A 16,460-nucleotide genomic window follows, 5' to 3' on the forward strand; every position below is an offset into this window, starting at 1 on the left:
TAATATCCTTGAACATGAGAACAAATGATTGTTGTCTGAAGCCACTGAATACCGGGGTTGTTTGTTACCAGCATGATAATGACAGGAGCTGACCAGTACACCCAGGCTCCGTCGGAAGGACCCACCAGATCTGATAGCTGGGGCAAGTATGTCAGGATATCACTGCCCCTTCGCCAGTGGCCCTGCTCCCTCTCTGACTTGCTGTGGTTCTAGAAGCTCCGGTTCCTGCTGGGCAGCCCCAAACACTCCCTGGACTCTGCTAACACCTTTCCCTGACCTTGTCCGTCAGGCCTGGAGGTGGTAATGACTTTACACTCTTAGGAGTCTTTGGGTGTATCACCATTTTTTGTTGGTTCTTCAATCTTCCCTCTAACTCTGTAAACAGACCCTTCATTCAAAAGTCACTTCCAAAAAATCCCACGTGAGCTCTTCCGCGGCGGCGAGCAGAGCGATCCGGCAGTCCCCGGCGCTCGCGCGCTCCGGGACGGCAAGGGTCGTGATTGTCTAAAGCCACAGGGAAAATGGTGGAAAATTCACCATCGCTATTGCCAGAAAGAGCGATTTATGGCTTTGTTCTTTTCTGAAGCTCCCAGTTTGGTTTCATCCTGTATCTTGTGTGGGCATTTATTCCTGAATCTTGGCTAAACTCCTTAGGATTAACCTATTGGCCTCAAAAATACTGGGCAATTGCATTGCCCGTCTACTTCCTCATTACTATAGTAATTGGTTATGTACTGTTATTTGGAATAAACATGATGAGCACCTCTCCACTCAACTCCATTCATACAATCACAGATAACTATGCTAAAAATCAACAGCAGAAGAAATACCAAGAAGAGGGCATCCCAGCATTAAGAGATATTCCTATTAGTGAAGTAAACCAAATGTTCTTCCTGGCAACTAAATAACTTTATGCCAAAAACTAAATTGTATGCAGACTAACACCGAGCATTTACTATAATTTTTTATATAATAATTTTGACCGTAATTATTTTGACTCTCTCTCGTACCCAATATTGAAATGTAAACAAAGTAAGTTGATTCTTTTAGATTAAGTTATATTAATATTATAAAAGTTCTTGAGTATTAGTTATTAATGAACAGAATAAATAAAATACTGCATTACCATATAGCAGACTTGTTAAAAAAATAAGTATCAGTAAAAACAAGAAGTCCCCCCCCAAAAAAAAAATCCCAGGTGAGTACGCCCATGTTCATCGCAGCATTATTCATAATAGCTAAAATGTGGATGCGACCCAGGTGTAGACTCAGGTGAATGGATAAACAAAACGTGGTGTACACACACAGTGGGATATTATGCAGCCTTACGAAGGAAGAAAATTCTGACACCTGCTACAACAAACCTTGAAGACATTATGTTAAGTGAAATAAGCCAGTCACCAAAATTGAAATACTGTATGGTTCCACTTCTATGAGGGCCCTAGAGTCGTCAAATTCAGACAGAAAGTAGAATGGTAGTTGCCAGGGGCTAGGGAAGGGGAGTTAGCGTTTAATGGTGACAGAATTTCAGTTTGGGAAGATGACCCTGGCCTCACCTGCACCCAGGGGCAGCCCCTAGACACGCTGGCAGCTTCCCCTCTGGTGCCTGGGGGGGAGCTTGGCCTGTGAGCAGGGACGCCCAGACATCCGGGGACTTAACACTCCTGGACTCAGCATCAGCTGTGGGGGAATGGGAAAGGGTGGCTGAATAGCCTGGAGAAATCATCTCTTGGTGGGACAATCGTGAGTTCCAGTTCCCATGGGAACCTACTCATTAACACGTCCTTCTCGGATTCCCTGTCTTTTCCACCTTGCTTTCCCTGCTCCTTAATCCCTGCTTCCTGGAGCGTCTCCCCAGGAACCCCCTGCACCTGAGCCCTTGTTCCTGGTCTGCTTCTGGGGAGCCCAAACTAAGACGCATACAGATAAGAGAGCACAGGATGGTGACAGAGGAGCTTTCACTTCTGGGTGACCATTTGGCACCTGGCTCCAGATGGTAGCTTCTGCAGGGAGAAGGGGGGTAGGAGTGGATTCCTGAGAATCCAGAGCAGAGGAGCTCTGGCGGACAAGTGAGCCTGCTTTCTGACCCTGGGGTCTGACATGTGAGCAAAGCAAATTATGGCTTTGCCTGATGCTGGCACCCACCAAGATAGCAGATGGCTCGCCCCTATGAATGAGGGGGTTGGGGCCCGCCAGGGCACTTGGTGGGGGGGCATCGCAGCCCTGCAGCTCAAGAAGGTAGGTCATTCTGCAAGTCCTTGCTCCTATGCTGACCACCTCTCCTGGCCTTTCCAGGAGCCCTGTGAGGCCAGGAACCTGGTCCAGCTGGCTCACTGCATGGAAGGGCGGCCGGCCGTCCTAGATCAGGAGCCCAAGAAACATGGATGGGATAGCAGATGCTGTTCGGCCAATGGCACCCCTTTGCTCCTCTTCTGCACATGGAGCTCAAGGATGAAGGAGTATGGGAGTTGGTGGGAGGTCCTGACTGGAGCTTCCCTGCCCTGTGTGGGATGATGCATCCCTAGGGCCCCCCGGGCTCTGCCAGGACCTCCTGTCCTGTTACCTGCTGGCATCTCTGGGCTCCTCCTCCCCTGGAAACCACCTCCCACCGGGCCAGGCATTGATCCAGGAGGGCCAGATGGCTCCATGAAGCAGCAAGGCACGGCTGGACAATTTGATTAACTTGTCTAATGAACTCTGAATTCACTCCATTTTTTTCCATGACAACTGTATTTTCTCCCTAAAATTGTTATTGATTCCTCATATTTGGGGACGTAGGTGTAATAGGGAAGCGTGTTCTGCACATGGCAGACAAGGAACCAAATTGTGGGAGTGGAGAGAGGGGAGGTGGGTGAGGGGATGACTCCGTGTTTCTCTGGCCAAGGGGTGGTTGGATGGCCTCTTCCTAAGACCTGGCCATAAACCCTAGGTGTGGGAAGCAAGCTTTGGCAAATGAAAGTTTGCCAGATTTAGCAAATAAAAACACAAAATGTCCCATTAAAGCTGAATTTCAGATAAACAACAAATGATTTTGTTGTTTATTGGCTCCTTTATTGTCTGCCAACCCCAACGGGATATACTTATGCTACGAAATTATTTGTTGTTAATCTGAAATTCTGATTTTACTGGGCATCCTGTATTTAACGGTCAGCCTTAAGGGTATGGTGTGTGGTATCTCTGTGCCTTGGCTCCCACGTTCTTATCCCCAACCTGACTCTTGGTCTCTGGACTCAGACGTACACCCCCACCGGATGCCTACAAACACCTCCAGCTCCACGGCCCACACTGGCCATGCCACGTCCCTAAACCCACTGCCCCCGTTCTCCGTGTCAGCACGTGGCACCACCACGCCCCGGCTCTGGCCAAAACCCGAGTCATCCTCACCACCCCTCCTCACGCATCCACCACCAACCTTCAGGGAAACCCTGGTGGCTCGACCTTCCAAGTCAGTCTGGAAGCTAAGCCCTTCTCACTGCCAACCCCCTGGGCTCAGCCACCACCATTTCTGTCCTGAATTTCTAGACAGGCTCCCCGTCCTTCTTGCCTTCTCCCTGGGGCCCCACGGCCTGTTCCTGCAGCAGCCGGGGTGCTCCCCTTAAAACCGAAGTCGGACAGTGCTGCCGTCTGGATACTCCAGTGGCTTCCCAATAGATACCGTATAGATTCTGTATATATATTGCTCTACCTGTTTACTAGACTATAAACACCATGAAAGCAGAGATTTCTCCTTATTTCCTTCTGCATCCTCAGCATCTAAACAGTGCCTGGCACCTAGTGAGTGTCCCAAAATGTTAGCTGAAGTCATCACTGTCTTATTCAGCTCGGGTTGCCACAACGAAATACCATTGACTGGGTGGCTTGCACAGCAGACATTCATTTCTCATGGTTCTGGAGGCAAGAAGTCCAAGATCCAGGTGCCGGCCAGGTAGGTTTTGTTCTGAGGCCTCTCTCGTTGGTTTGCAGACGCCTGCTTTCTTCGGTCTCACGTGGTAGAGAGAGGACTCTGGTGTCTCTTCCTCCTTTTATAAGACACCCACCTGAACAGATGGGGGCCCCTTCCTTATGACCTCATTTAACCTAAATTACCTCCTAAAGGCTCCATCTGCAAATATGGCCACACTTCGGGTTAGGACTTGAACACATGAATTGGGGTGGGGGAGGGTGGGGACACAGTTGGGTCGTAGGGATTGTCATCATCCTGGAAAGCTTCTCTGTCAACAGTAATCTTCTGGGAGTCAGATCCGGACACCCACTTGCCTGCTGTGCGGCTTCTGGACACCCCATCCACTTTGGGGAAATTGCTTGTCTGAGACTTCTACCTGCACTCGCTTCCTAGGGCTGCAGGGACAAAGTGCCACCAACTGCGAGCCTCAAAACCACAGAGATTTGCTCTGTCCTAGTTTGGAGGACAGGAGTCTGGAATCAAGGTGTGGGCAGGGTGGGTCCCCTCTGGAGACCTCCAGCGGGAATCTGTTCCGTGGTTGTGTCCTAGCTTCTGGCGGCTGCATAACACCCTCTTCCTCTGTGTTCTCAGGGCCTTCCTCCTATGTCAAATCTTTCTCTTTTAGCAGGACACTGGTCATTGGATTTACAGCCTACCCTTAATCCAGGATGATCTTCTCTCCAGATCCTTAACTTCATTACATCTGCAAAGACCCAACTTCCAACTAAGGTCATAATCACAGGTACCAAGTGTTAGGACTTGGCTGTATCTTTTGGGGGGACAGTATGCAACCCCGTGTCCTACCTAACCTCTCTTCCTTCCCCCCTCTCCTCCTTGGGGTCAGCCAGCATCCCAGCCCTCCCTCACGGGCATGTCCCCAATACACTTCTTGCACCTGGATCCTGTCTAATCCCATGCTGCTATTGCTCCTCAGAGGACCCAAAATAACACATACACACAGATGTGACTTTTACACAAAAGGGATTATATATGTTGCTTCGAAATTTGTTTTATTTTACTATCACATGTCTGTTCCATGTCCACGCACCTACAGATGCATCAGATTGTTTTGAAGAGCTGCACAACATTCCATCTTGATTTGCTCACAGTGCTTCTGAGTGTCTGTGGATAGCTTTTGTATTGGCGCTCTGGCGTTATAATATACATGTGTGATTTGGGGCACCTGGGTGGCTCAGTCGGTTGAGTGTCTGACTCTTGGTTTCAGCTCAGGTCGTGATCTCAGGGTCATGAGATGGAGCCCCGCGTCGGGCTCCACACTCAGTGGGGAGTCTGCTTGGGATTCTCTCTCTCTGTCTCCCTCTGCCCCTCCTCCTGCTCTCTCTCTCTCTCTCCCTAAAATAAATAAATAAATCTTTAAAAAAAAACACAATACACATGTGTAATTTACGACAGTCTCCTGGTACCGACAGCTTGCCACTTAGGAGTGAGGCGTGAAGACCTTACTTCTGTTTCAGTCCCTTTACCTTCCCTGCTTTTAGATGTCATTACCTAGTGTAACAGATGGTGTTACAATTTTTGTCTGGATCATCAAATATGATTTAAAAACTCATGAGGAGAGGCATAGCCAGTCTACTGTGTATTAGCCATATGTCCTTTCCAGTGCTCCTTCTCCCAGAGGCTCCAAGATTCTTCCTCCTTGAAGAACTTCCTTCAGCCAGTCTTTCTCAGTAGGTCTGCTAATGTCAAATTCTCTTAGTTTTCCTGCATCTGAGAATGTCTTTATTTCCCCTTCATTCCCAAAGTCACTGGATAGAGAATTCATGGTTTATCTCAGACCTTGTGATTCTTATCTGTAGAAGGAAAGTCTAGGTCTTTGCTTTTCTATCTACCATGTCTCTGCTTAACATGCCCTGTTATGTTACATAGGTTATGTGTGTGATGCTATATATCTTTCCTCTGGCTTCCTAGAGAGAGAGAGAGTTCATCCTGCATTAACATCCTCCCATACACTATGTGCTGGCTCTGGGTGAGTCCTTTCCTGGACTGGTTGCCTACATCCAAGATGCCCCCTTCTCCATGATCTCTGCCTCCGGAATGCACAGCCTTGAGTAGACCCCCACACAGACCAGAGCTGGTCTGTGTGCCCTGTAGAACACAGCAGAGGTGATGGCATGTCACCTCCCTGAGATCAGGTTACAACAGATACCACGTGCCATCAGATCAATCACTATGGGAAGCCAAATGCCCTGTCGTGAGCAGCCCTTTGGAGAGGCCCACGTGGTGAGGACCTGAGGCCTGCCAACAGCCACCTTGGAAGTGGCCCCTCCAGCCCAGTCAAGCCTTCAGAGACTGCAGGCCCGGCCAGAGACTGAATCACGACCTCATGAAAGATCCCGAGCCAGAACCACCCAGCTAAGCCACTCCTGGATTCCCGACCCACAGAAAATTGTGAGACAATAAATAGTTGCTGGCTTCAGACATTAAGTTTCAGAGTATTCTGTTACACAGCAACAGATGACTGATACACCCCTCTTGGCTCCTTCAATCCTCGGAACAACTCTGTACTGTGCTTTGTTCTTCCATTCCCCGGGCAGGACACGGCAGCTCGGAGATGTGGAGTCACCGGCCCCAAGTCACCCAGAGGGGATGTTGGTGCAGAGCAACTTGGGTGTTTGCATCTGATACAACCAGACTTCCAGGTCTTCCGTCTGCTGACAAGCACACTCAGAAAGCTTGTCCTCATCTGAGGGCTTTACTCCTCAAAATAAGCCCCAGAGAGCTAACTGCCCTTATTTTACAGACTAGCAAACTGAGACTCAGAGAACCATGACTTGCCCAGGCTCACACAGCTGGGAGGGAGGGTGCCCTATCAGAACTCAGGCCCCAGTCCCCAGCCCCCTGGGGTCACTGGAAGCTGGATCCCTCCTGCCTAGAGGAGGCACCTCTTCAAAGAAGAAATCAGCTCTGGGTGTCCCCCTTAGGGAGGCCTGTGTGGCCTCAAGCTCTTCCTCCCCCGCCCAGGGCTGTGGGGCCTGGTGGAAGCCTGGATCCCCTCCTCCACTCTTCTTGACCCCTCAGCTGGCAAAGGGCTCCCAGCCTGGAGCGATGGGTACATTGTCACCTGTGGGACTGAGTTTTCAAGAAGCAGCTGTTTACTGTACATCTTGAATTTTAAAGAGGTTTAAAGTCCAACTTGGACCCTTAACTCCCAGGATGCCTGTAACCATGGCAGCACCTCACGGAGCAATAGCAAATATTTGCAAAAGGAGAGAGCGAGCCAGGAAGGAAGGAAGAGACCTGAGGATATGGGAATGGGGCTTTGCCCTGGGGGCCTGCAGATGGCTGGGGGCCGTCCCCAGGCCCCGGGGGGGGGGGGGGGCTCTAAGATGCCTCCAGTAACACCTGGGGGTATGTGCCCCACCTCTTGCCCCCATTTCCTGAGTCTCTGCATGAAATGTGCCCTTGGGACAGCATGTCCAAGGCCAGATCCTGGGGGGAGGAGGGCCTCCTCTGCATCAGTAAGCCCCTTCTTTTGCTTGAGTCTGTTTCCTCATCTGTGAAATGGGAATAACAAACCTGCCTGCCTTTTCAGGGATATCACGTGGCTTAAATGAATTCCAACCCCCTGAAACATCCTCAGCAGGGATTGTTGTAAAGATACCCCCACCCCCACCCCAGCTGGGTTCCCGGACAAAGGGATGTCAAGATCTCCGGGCCACCTTCCAGAGAGCCCAGAGAGGGAAGTGGCTTATTCAAGGCCACACAGCAAGTGCAGCTGAGCCCAGAACCCAGCCACCCAGCCCTGCTGTAATCTCAGGGCACGAGGCCCTCCCTGACCAGCTGAGCGGCCGTGAATGATAGCGGCAGTGTGCTGCCCCGTGGATGTGCTCAGGGCTTAGCCACAACCTGGGTCAGGGCTCGGGGTGTGCCAGGCGTGTGGACAGTAGCTGCCAAGTGTGTCTCAGCTTGGCAGGGAAGCAGAGCCTATAGCCCCGCACTGCCAGGGAGGGGCTGAACGTTCCCGCAGAAGCCTGAGGAAGGGAGCCCGGGCTCTCCCTGCAGGCCGTTCCCATCACCTGGGGCCGCAGGTTAACCGGTCCACATACACACCTTACAAGTAAGCCAAAAGCTGCATTTATTTTTAAGTGACATTCTAGGGAGTGAAAAAGATTACATCCTATTATTAAGAGAGTAAGGTGTGCCGACCCAGCACGCGGAACACCACTAAGAGGTCTGGGATCGAGTCTTGGCTCTTTTAGAAGGCCGGGGCCTTAGTTTCCCCCATGTAAACAGGGAATCTGATTGTTCTCAGGAGACACTGTTCTCAGAGTCTCCCTGCAGCCATCTACACTCTTCCCCCTCTCTCTGCTGGAACACAAATATATGTATTTATTCCATTTCCCTATTTCTTGCACTGGAGACTCCTAAAATAGGATAGGAGGTGGGGCCGTGAGGAGAGGTCCCAGGCAGAAGCTCCTCTCTGAGGGCTGAGAGGCAGCTGGGGCTCTGCTGCTCCCAGAGTGGGGAGACCTGAGCTCATCCCTCCACCCCGATACAGTGCAGACCTGGCCTGGGCCCAGGACAACGTGACCCCCACTCCCCTCCACTCTGCCAGAGACCCCGGCTTGGGAGCCAATTGAAGCGCTGCTCTGGGGACAATAAAGGCTGTGTCTGCAGCAGCCCAGTGGCCCTGGGGGACAGCTTCCTGCGGGGAAAGTCATGGGTAAGAACACATCTGCAGGGGTATGGTGTCCCAGCCACATGGGGCCAGCTCCCAAAAGGCAACAGCTACGGGGCCTCATGGAGCATGTACCCAAAGGTAGGACATCAGAGAGCTCCTCCCAGTCAGGCCTGCCACCCTCCTTGGGCAGACAGCTCGGTCATTCCACTGTCCAGGGACAGACAGAGTCAGAGATGCACACAGACCACACTCCTCCCAGACTACTGAGGACTTGTGGGGCAGGGTTCCTGGAAGCCAGGCTCAGAAGTGATATAGATGGTAAAACAAAGAGACAAGGACATTAAAACAATTATTATAACTGTTCAGTAGGTCCCCAAAGCTTTTCTGTTCTGTATGTCCAAAAAGCTAAGTGAGGCACTATGAAATAATAATATATATACACACACATTGGTTTCTGACCCTACTTCCTGACACTGAGCTCCTAAATCCCTTGCAATTTCCTGGGTGATAGAGCATCCTCTGTTTTAATGAGGCAATTCTTTGTTTTAATGAGGCCCCTGGATGGGGCTGGTCGCAGAAAGACCAAGTCCTGATTAGATGCTTGGAAATGTCATCCCCTCTACCCTGGAGAGGGACTGGAAATAGAGTTAATAATTAGTCCTGACTATGTAATGAAGCCTCCATTAAAATCCCCAAAGTGTGAGGTCTGGAGAGCTTCTGGGTTGGTGAACACATCCACGTGTGGGGAGGGTAGTGCACCTCAACCCCATGGGACAGAAATTCCTGAGCTCAGGATTCTTTCCCCATGTCTCTTCATCTGGCAGTTCATCTGTATCCTTTACTATATCCTTTATGATAAACCAGTAAATGTAAGTAAATGTCTCCCTGAGTTCTGGGGGCCATTCTGGCAAACTACCAAACCCAAGGAGCAGGTCGTAAGGACCACAATTTGCAGCCTGTCGGCCAGAAGTACAGTTGACAATGTGGGACTTGTGATTGCTGTTGTGTTCCAGGCCTGTCTCCTCACTTCTGGAAGCTTCCGATGTTCCCTGGTTTACTGATGGCATTCTCTAGGTCTTCATTGTCTTCCTTCCACACTTGTCTGTCTCCGCATCCAAATTTCCTCTTTTTATAAGAATACCGGTCATAGGATGCCTGGGTGGCTCAGTTGGTTAAGCGTCTGTCTTCAGCTCAGGTCATAATCCCAGGGTCCTGGGATTGAGTCCTACATCAGGCTCCTTGCTCAGCGGGGAGCCTGCTTCTCCCTCTGTCTGCCGCTCCCCCTGCTTGTGCTCTCTAGCTCTCTCTCTGACAAATAAATAAGTAACATCTTTAAAAGGATACCGGTCGTATTAGATTAGGGCTCATCTTAATGACTGCATTTCAACTCCATCCTCTGCAAAGACCTGATTTCCAGACAAGGTCACATGCCCAGATCCTGCCAGTGAGGACTTACAACATCTTTTGGTGGGGGGAGGACATAATTCAAACCATAACACTTGGTTCAACATGAAGATGTTCCTATCTTTCAGCCCACCCATTGTGCTCCTGGGCACTAGCCCTAGAGAAAATTCTTGGAGGTTGCACTAGTAGATATCTGCCATCCACAAGTTCATCAGCAGAAGAACGGATAGATGGATGCAGTATGTGCATTAAAGAAAGATACACGGTGGTGAAAATTAGAGAATTACAGCTACACACACCACCCTGGAGAAAGAGCAAAGGCATCATATTAACTTATTTAAAAAAGCAAATCCCAGAAGAGCCTGTGGTCTGATCCTGCTGTAAAGATCTGAGTGGTCAGTTTTTCTGCCTCCTTCCAAGTCTTTGTTCACACATTATCTTCTCGATAAAGCCTACCCCATCAACCGACCTTGATGGTAAAGCCCACGCTCCACAATCAAACTCCTATTCACCCTCCTCTGCTCTACCTGTCCTTTTCCCAGAGCATTTATCAACTTCTCACAAATTATATAATTTCCTTACTCATGCCTCTAGTAGTTATTGTCAACTTCCTCCCTCCAGAAACATTAGATCCACAAGGGTGGAATTTTTTTCTCTTTCATTCATTGATGTCCACCAAGTATCTAGAATTGTACCCGGCACAAAGTAGACCCTGAACAAATTTTTTTTTGAGAGAGAGCGAGGGAGGAGGAGGGGCAGGGGGAGAGGGAGACAATCTTAAGCAGGCTCCACGCCCAGCATGAAGCCTGAGGCGAGGCTCGATCTCACAACCGTGAGATCTGGACCTGAGCCGAAATCAAGAGTTAGGTGCTTAACCGACTGAGCCACTCAGGTGCCCCAGATATTTCTTAAACTGAGTGGTTGGTACACTAATGTTTATTTATGATTATTTTTAAACTGTGCACATGCATTTCACCTAGTCTGTGGTATACAGGATGTCTCCTAATAGTCTTGGAGGAAAACAGATGTGGTATTTCTTGCAAGACCTGAATCTTGAGCAGAGATACAGACCTTTCATGATCTATGCTATTCCCTTAAGCACAGAAAGCCAGGATATGACCCCATTATTCCCTCAGGATGTGCTCTCTGGTGCTTGATGATGAGTGACAAGGAAATGTCAATCTACCCACAAGCTGCAGTCTTCTGTATTTTATTTCTGCTTGAACAGGGCTCTAAAATGTGCTTGTGAATATTTGCACTGACAACTACACAGAGCAGGACTGCTTTGTAGAGAAGAGTAAAACCACCTGGTAAATTTGCCCCTCTGCTTCCTTGAGAAAACAATGGGAAGCCAGCAGCCTGTCAAGGACAAAGTCCTATAACCAAACGTGCGTAATCCTGGCCTTGACAAGCTTCCCTATCCTATCGAAATCCCTACTAACACTCAAGTCCCTTCTGTAAGATTGCCCAACGCCAACCCCAGGCGGAGTCAACTGGCTGCTCTAGGAGCCACTGAGGTTAAGGGCAATGGTTGGGTTGGTTCAGTTTGCAGTTGAATGTGGAAAATACCCCTCCCCCAGCATTGACCACCCATGGGTTTTCAGAGACAATGATTTGCTTATTTGGCTTAACTGGTTTAATAGTCTCGTAACATGTGCATGTTCCATCCTTCTAAATATGACTCACAACAGGATCCATAACTGCAGGTTGAACTAAACTGGCTTGTGCGTGAGTATGGTTCCTACCAGTGACAAGCCTGTTGTCCATTTAAGGATGAGCACACCTATGTTTCTTTACATTTACTCTCAAAAGGTGCAGAGACCGGGTAATCACACTGGGAGTGCCTAGAGGGCGGGGACCATGTTTTTAACCCCAATTTTCATCTCCACCCATGACCTCTTGCAAAATCCAACTGCCCACTAGACAGCTCCACAAAAATGTGTTGTAGGCATGTCAGATCTATGTTCAAAACACAACTCTTGATTCTCCTCCTGCTCAAACCTGCATTTTGCCCTCCTCCATCTCCCCATCTCAGGAAATGGCATCTATCACCTGCCCAGGTTCAAAACCTCACTTTTTTCTTTTTAAAACTGAGATAAAATTTGCATGCCATAAAATTCACCCATAATTTTAAAGTGTACAATTCAGTAGTTTTTAAAATATTCAGACTTTCGCAACCATCACAACTCGTTTGAGGACATTTTTATCACCCTAGAAAGAAACTCCATACCCATGAGCAGTCACTCCCCACTTCCCTCTAACCCCACACCCACCCTCAGCCCACGTCAACCGCTTAATCTACTTTCTGTCTATGGATTTGCCTGTTCTGGACATTTTATATAAACGAATCATACAATATGTGGTCCTTTGTGCCTGGCTTCTTCTACTTAGCATAATGTTTTCAAGGTCTATCCATGTTATAGTATCTATCAGTATTTTCTTCCTTTTTATTGCAGAATAATATTCCACTGTATGGATATATCACAACTTTTTTAATCTATTCATCCGCTGATAGGCATTTGGGTTGTTTCTACTTTTGCACTATTGTGAACAACACTGCTGTGAACATTTGTGTGTAAGTTTTGCATGGGTATGTGCTATCAATTCTCTAGGGTATATACTTAGGAGTAGAATTGCTGAGTCATATGGTAACTCTATTTACAATTTTTTGAGGAACTGACAAAACGCTTTCTGAAGGTGGCTGCACCATTTTACATTCCCACCAGCAATGTATAAGGGTTCCAATTTCTCCACATTTTCACCAACATGTTATTTATTTACTTATTTTTAAATTACAACTGAACTGTCTCCAGTGGATATGAAGTGGTATCTCTTTGTGGCTTTAATTTGCATTTCCCTGATGACTGATGATACCAAGTACTTCCGCATGTGCTGTTGGTCATTTGTGTATCTTCTTTGGAGCAAGATCTATGAAAATCTTTTGTTCATTTTTATACTGGATTATTTGTCCACTTTTGTTGTTGAGTGGTTAAGAGTTCTTTACATAATCCGGATACAAGTTTCTTATCAGATAGACAATAGCAAATATTTTCTCTTATTCTCCGATAGACTTTTCACCTAAACAGTCTTCTTTGAAGCAGACAAGGTTTACTTGTGGTGAAGTTCAATTTATCAATGTTTCTTTTGGTTGCTTGTGTTTTGGGTGTCATGTCTAAGAAATCACGACCTAATCCAAGGTCACAAATATTTATAGCTATGTTTTCTTCTGTGAGTTTATAGTTTTAGCACTTAAATTTAGGTCTTTGATCTACTGAGTTAATTTCTATGTATGGTGAGGTAGAAAACCAGCTTCATTTTTTTTTGCACGTGCATACCCAGCAGGATTTGTTGAAAAGACTCTGCTTTCCCCACTGACTGTTCTTAGCACTTTTTTTTTTCCAAAAATCAATTGACCATAACTGTATAGATTTCTGGATTCTGAAACTATTCTATTAATCCACAAGTCTATCCCTAAGCCAGGACCACACAGTCTTGTTAGTATAGCTTTGTAGTCTGTTTTAAAATCAAGAAACCTCAAATTTGTTCTTTCTTTTCAAGGTTATTTTGGCTATTCTGGATCCTTTGCATTTTCTTTTTTTTTTTTTTTCCTTTGCATTTTCATACCAATTTTGGGATTGGCTTATCAGTTTCTGAAGAAAATCAGGTGGGTTTTTAATAGGGATGGTGTTTAATCTGCAGATCCATTTGGGGAGTACTGTCATTGTAATAAGTTCTCTGAGTCCATTTTTTGACATTTGCCTCTCCCTCCCTCTGATGAGAAAGCCCAGGTGCTCTCTCCCTTGGTGCAGCTGGGAAGTTCAAACTCTATACAGAAACTCCACCCCAGTCCCACCTTCTACCCATCATAAAAATCCCAAATTAGTGTCCTTTCCCTGCCCTCAAGTCAAGTGCAGCCCAGCTTGGGAGGCACTGTTATAGATTTAACTGATCTGAGTTGGAAGTTTAGATAATTGGCATTTTGGACAGGAATGTGGGACTGGGGCTCTCCTTAAAGTGGTCCTGGGTCATAGGTCTTGGCCCACACTTATCCATGTGTGTCAAACTGAATCCTGTGTCTTTTAAAACCAATTTTATTTATGTCTTTAAAAAACTTATTTATTATTTATTACAAACTGGGGGAGCAGCAGAGGGAGAGGGAGAAGCAGGCTCTTTGCTGAGCAGGAAGCCCTATGTGGGGCTCATCCCAGGACCCTTAGATCATGATCTGAGCCAAAGGCAGACGCTTAACCAACTGAGCCACCCAGCTGCCCCAAATCCTGTGTCTTGATTCAATTCTAGCAGATCAGTGTCCCCTCTCCCCCACCACTGCAAGACCCTGAAACCTCGGCTAAATCCCTAAGAATTTTTTGGTAAACTGAAGGCCACTCCATCTCTGACACGGCCCAAAAAGAGTTATCATCTCTCTCAGCATCCACAACATTTAAACAAGCCTAACATCTTCTAGGACTTCTTTGGGTTCTGGGAGCCAGGCATTCTGCATTTACAAATCTTTTAAAGCTCACTTGTGTTACTTGCAAATTGCCCCACAACAAAAGGCTCTAGAATCTGTGCGAACTGCAATGCAACAGGCATTCCCAACAGTACCCCCAGAGGGTCCTTCACTACAGAGGCCTCAGCAACCCCCTCTCATGCCTCCTGGAGCCTCTGGAGCACCTAAGTTATCCGTGGGCTTCTGATACAAGAAACTCCTTGGCCTCACGCTATATGCCATTAGACCTGCAATTGCTGGTTGCATACTATGAGATCTTGGATATAGTAGCCATCCTAAGCCCTGGCCTGAGACCTCCCATACCCAGCTGTCTCTATGTTGTGGGTCATAAAAGCAACATCCCAGCAATAATTTCAGTACGACCACCAAGGCCTTTCTGCTACATAATAGAGCTAACCCTGGACCCTCTGGCATATCCCATCTGCAGCAGGGGGTGGCCTTCCCTGTCCTCAGACCCTTGCCAGATGCCTTGGTGCTGAAGGTCACTCCTCTCTCGGACTCCTCGAAGCCACCTGCCATCAGTTGAGTAAACAGCAAAGGGAGTTCTCATGCTTTACAGATAGCATAACCACCATGACACAGGCTAGAGCTCCATGGGGGTGCTGCTGTTTTTTATCCCTTAACCGGGATGTCCCCGAAGAATAGGACCCAAGGGTCAGCACAACTGGCCAAACTTCACAGAGTAATCTTAGCACTGGGCGCCCTGGCCTACAATTGACCCATGTGTACATTTTTTGACTCTTGAGCCAGGTTGCCCCTTTTGGGGTAAAGAACTCTGGACTCTCTTGTCCCACAGACACCCAAAATATAAATGAAGATCACACGTATCTCTCTACTTACTGAAGCTGCAATACAAGACCTCAAGATACTCCTCTCCTTCAGAGTTCCAGATCTTTTTAACAGTGATCAAGATACTCATTGCACTTCTCGAAATACACAGTTCTGGGCCCTTAAACAGGCATTCAACAGAATTCTCACCTCCCCTACCAACCTTAAGCTACAGACCTCATACTGACTTAAACAAGTTCAAATTCAATTAAATGTAACATGGCACATGTCAGCCATCAGTCAAACATCCGAGGTGAATTATAACAACAGGTCTACAGTTTTTGATGTTTGACTGCTGACAGCTTTTAAGCCTCACCTCTCCTCTTCCCATGATGCCCCACATCTGGGCGAGTAATAAGAGTCTAAATTCTTTATCCTTCGGTACGGGGGGCTGGGGGAGGGGAAGGGGGTTGTGCAAACCACACGGTGGAATCATCACTCTCGACCTACTCCCTTTACCACCATAAAAAAACCAAGCCAGTCTTCTTTCTCTGCTCTCTCAAGCCATTTTCAGACCTGTGTGGGTGCCACCCTGATCTCCCCAGAAAGTCTCATTATATGATCAATCTTTTCGTACCCTGAGTGTGTGTGGTATTATCATCTGGACATCTGAGCCAAATTTTTCCCCACTGTGTGTCCACAATGGCAATCCTGACGCTATTAAGTCTTAATCTATGAACACAGATATATTTCCATTTATTTAGGTCCTCTTTTCCTATATAATGTTCTAGATATAAAAAAAGAAAAAGAAAAAAATAACGTTCTGTAGTTTTCAGTGTACAGATGGTCCCCAACTTACAGTGGCAATTTTTTGACTTCATGGCAGTGTGAAAGCAACACATATTCAGTAGAACCTAGTTTGAGTTTTGAAGTTTGATTTTTCCCGGGTGAGTGATATGTGGTACAACACTGGGGATGTTGGGCAGTGGCAGTGAGCCATGGCTCCCAGTCAGCCATGTGATCACGAGGGAAATCACAACAGGGGCAGGGCCTCCAGAGCCATAGGCCGGTTTGACCCCAGCTCTGCCCTTAACTAGCCACGTGATCCAAGTCACTGTCTAATTTGTTTTATGCATTCACCTGCAAATCGGGATTCACTTTCATGGGGTTGTTAGGAGTGAAGGAGACATACG

The 16,460-nt window shown here is 47.5% G+C and overlaps 1 pseudogene; it reads left to right on the top strand.

The window, feature by feature from the left end:
- The first annotated feature begins 443 nt into the window (after window positions 1–443).
- LOC112816965 (phosphatidylinositol N-acetylglucosaminyltransferase subunit P-like) lies at window positions 444–926 on the top strand (annotated as a pseudogene).
- Window positions 927–16,460: the final 15,534 nt, after the last annotated feature.

This window comes from Callorhinus ursinus, unplaced genomic scaffold, assembly GCF_003265705.2.
Source record: "Callorhinus ursinus isolate GAN/ISIS: 27379988/994484 unplaced genomic scaffold, GSC_fseal_2.0 scaffold70, whole genome shotgun sequence".
In the NCBI taxonomy this organism is placed as follows: domain Eukaryota; kingdom Metazoa; phylum Chordata; class Mammalia; order Carnivora; family Otariidae; genus Callorhinus; species Callorhinus ursinus.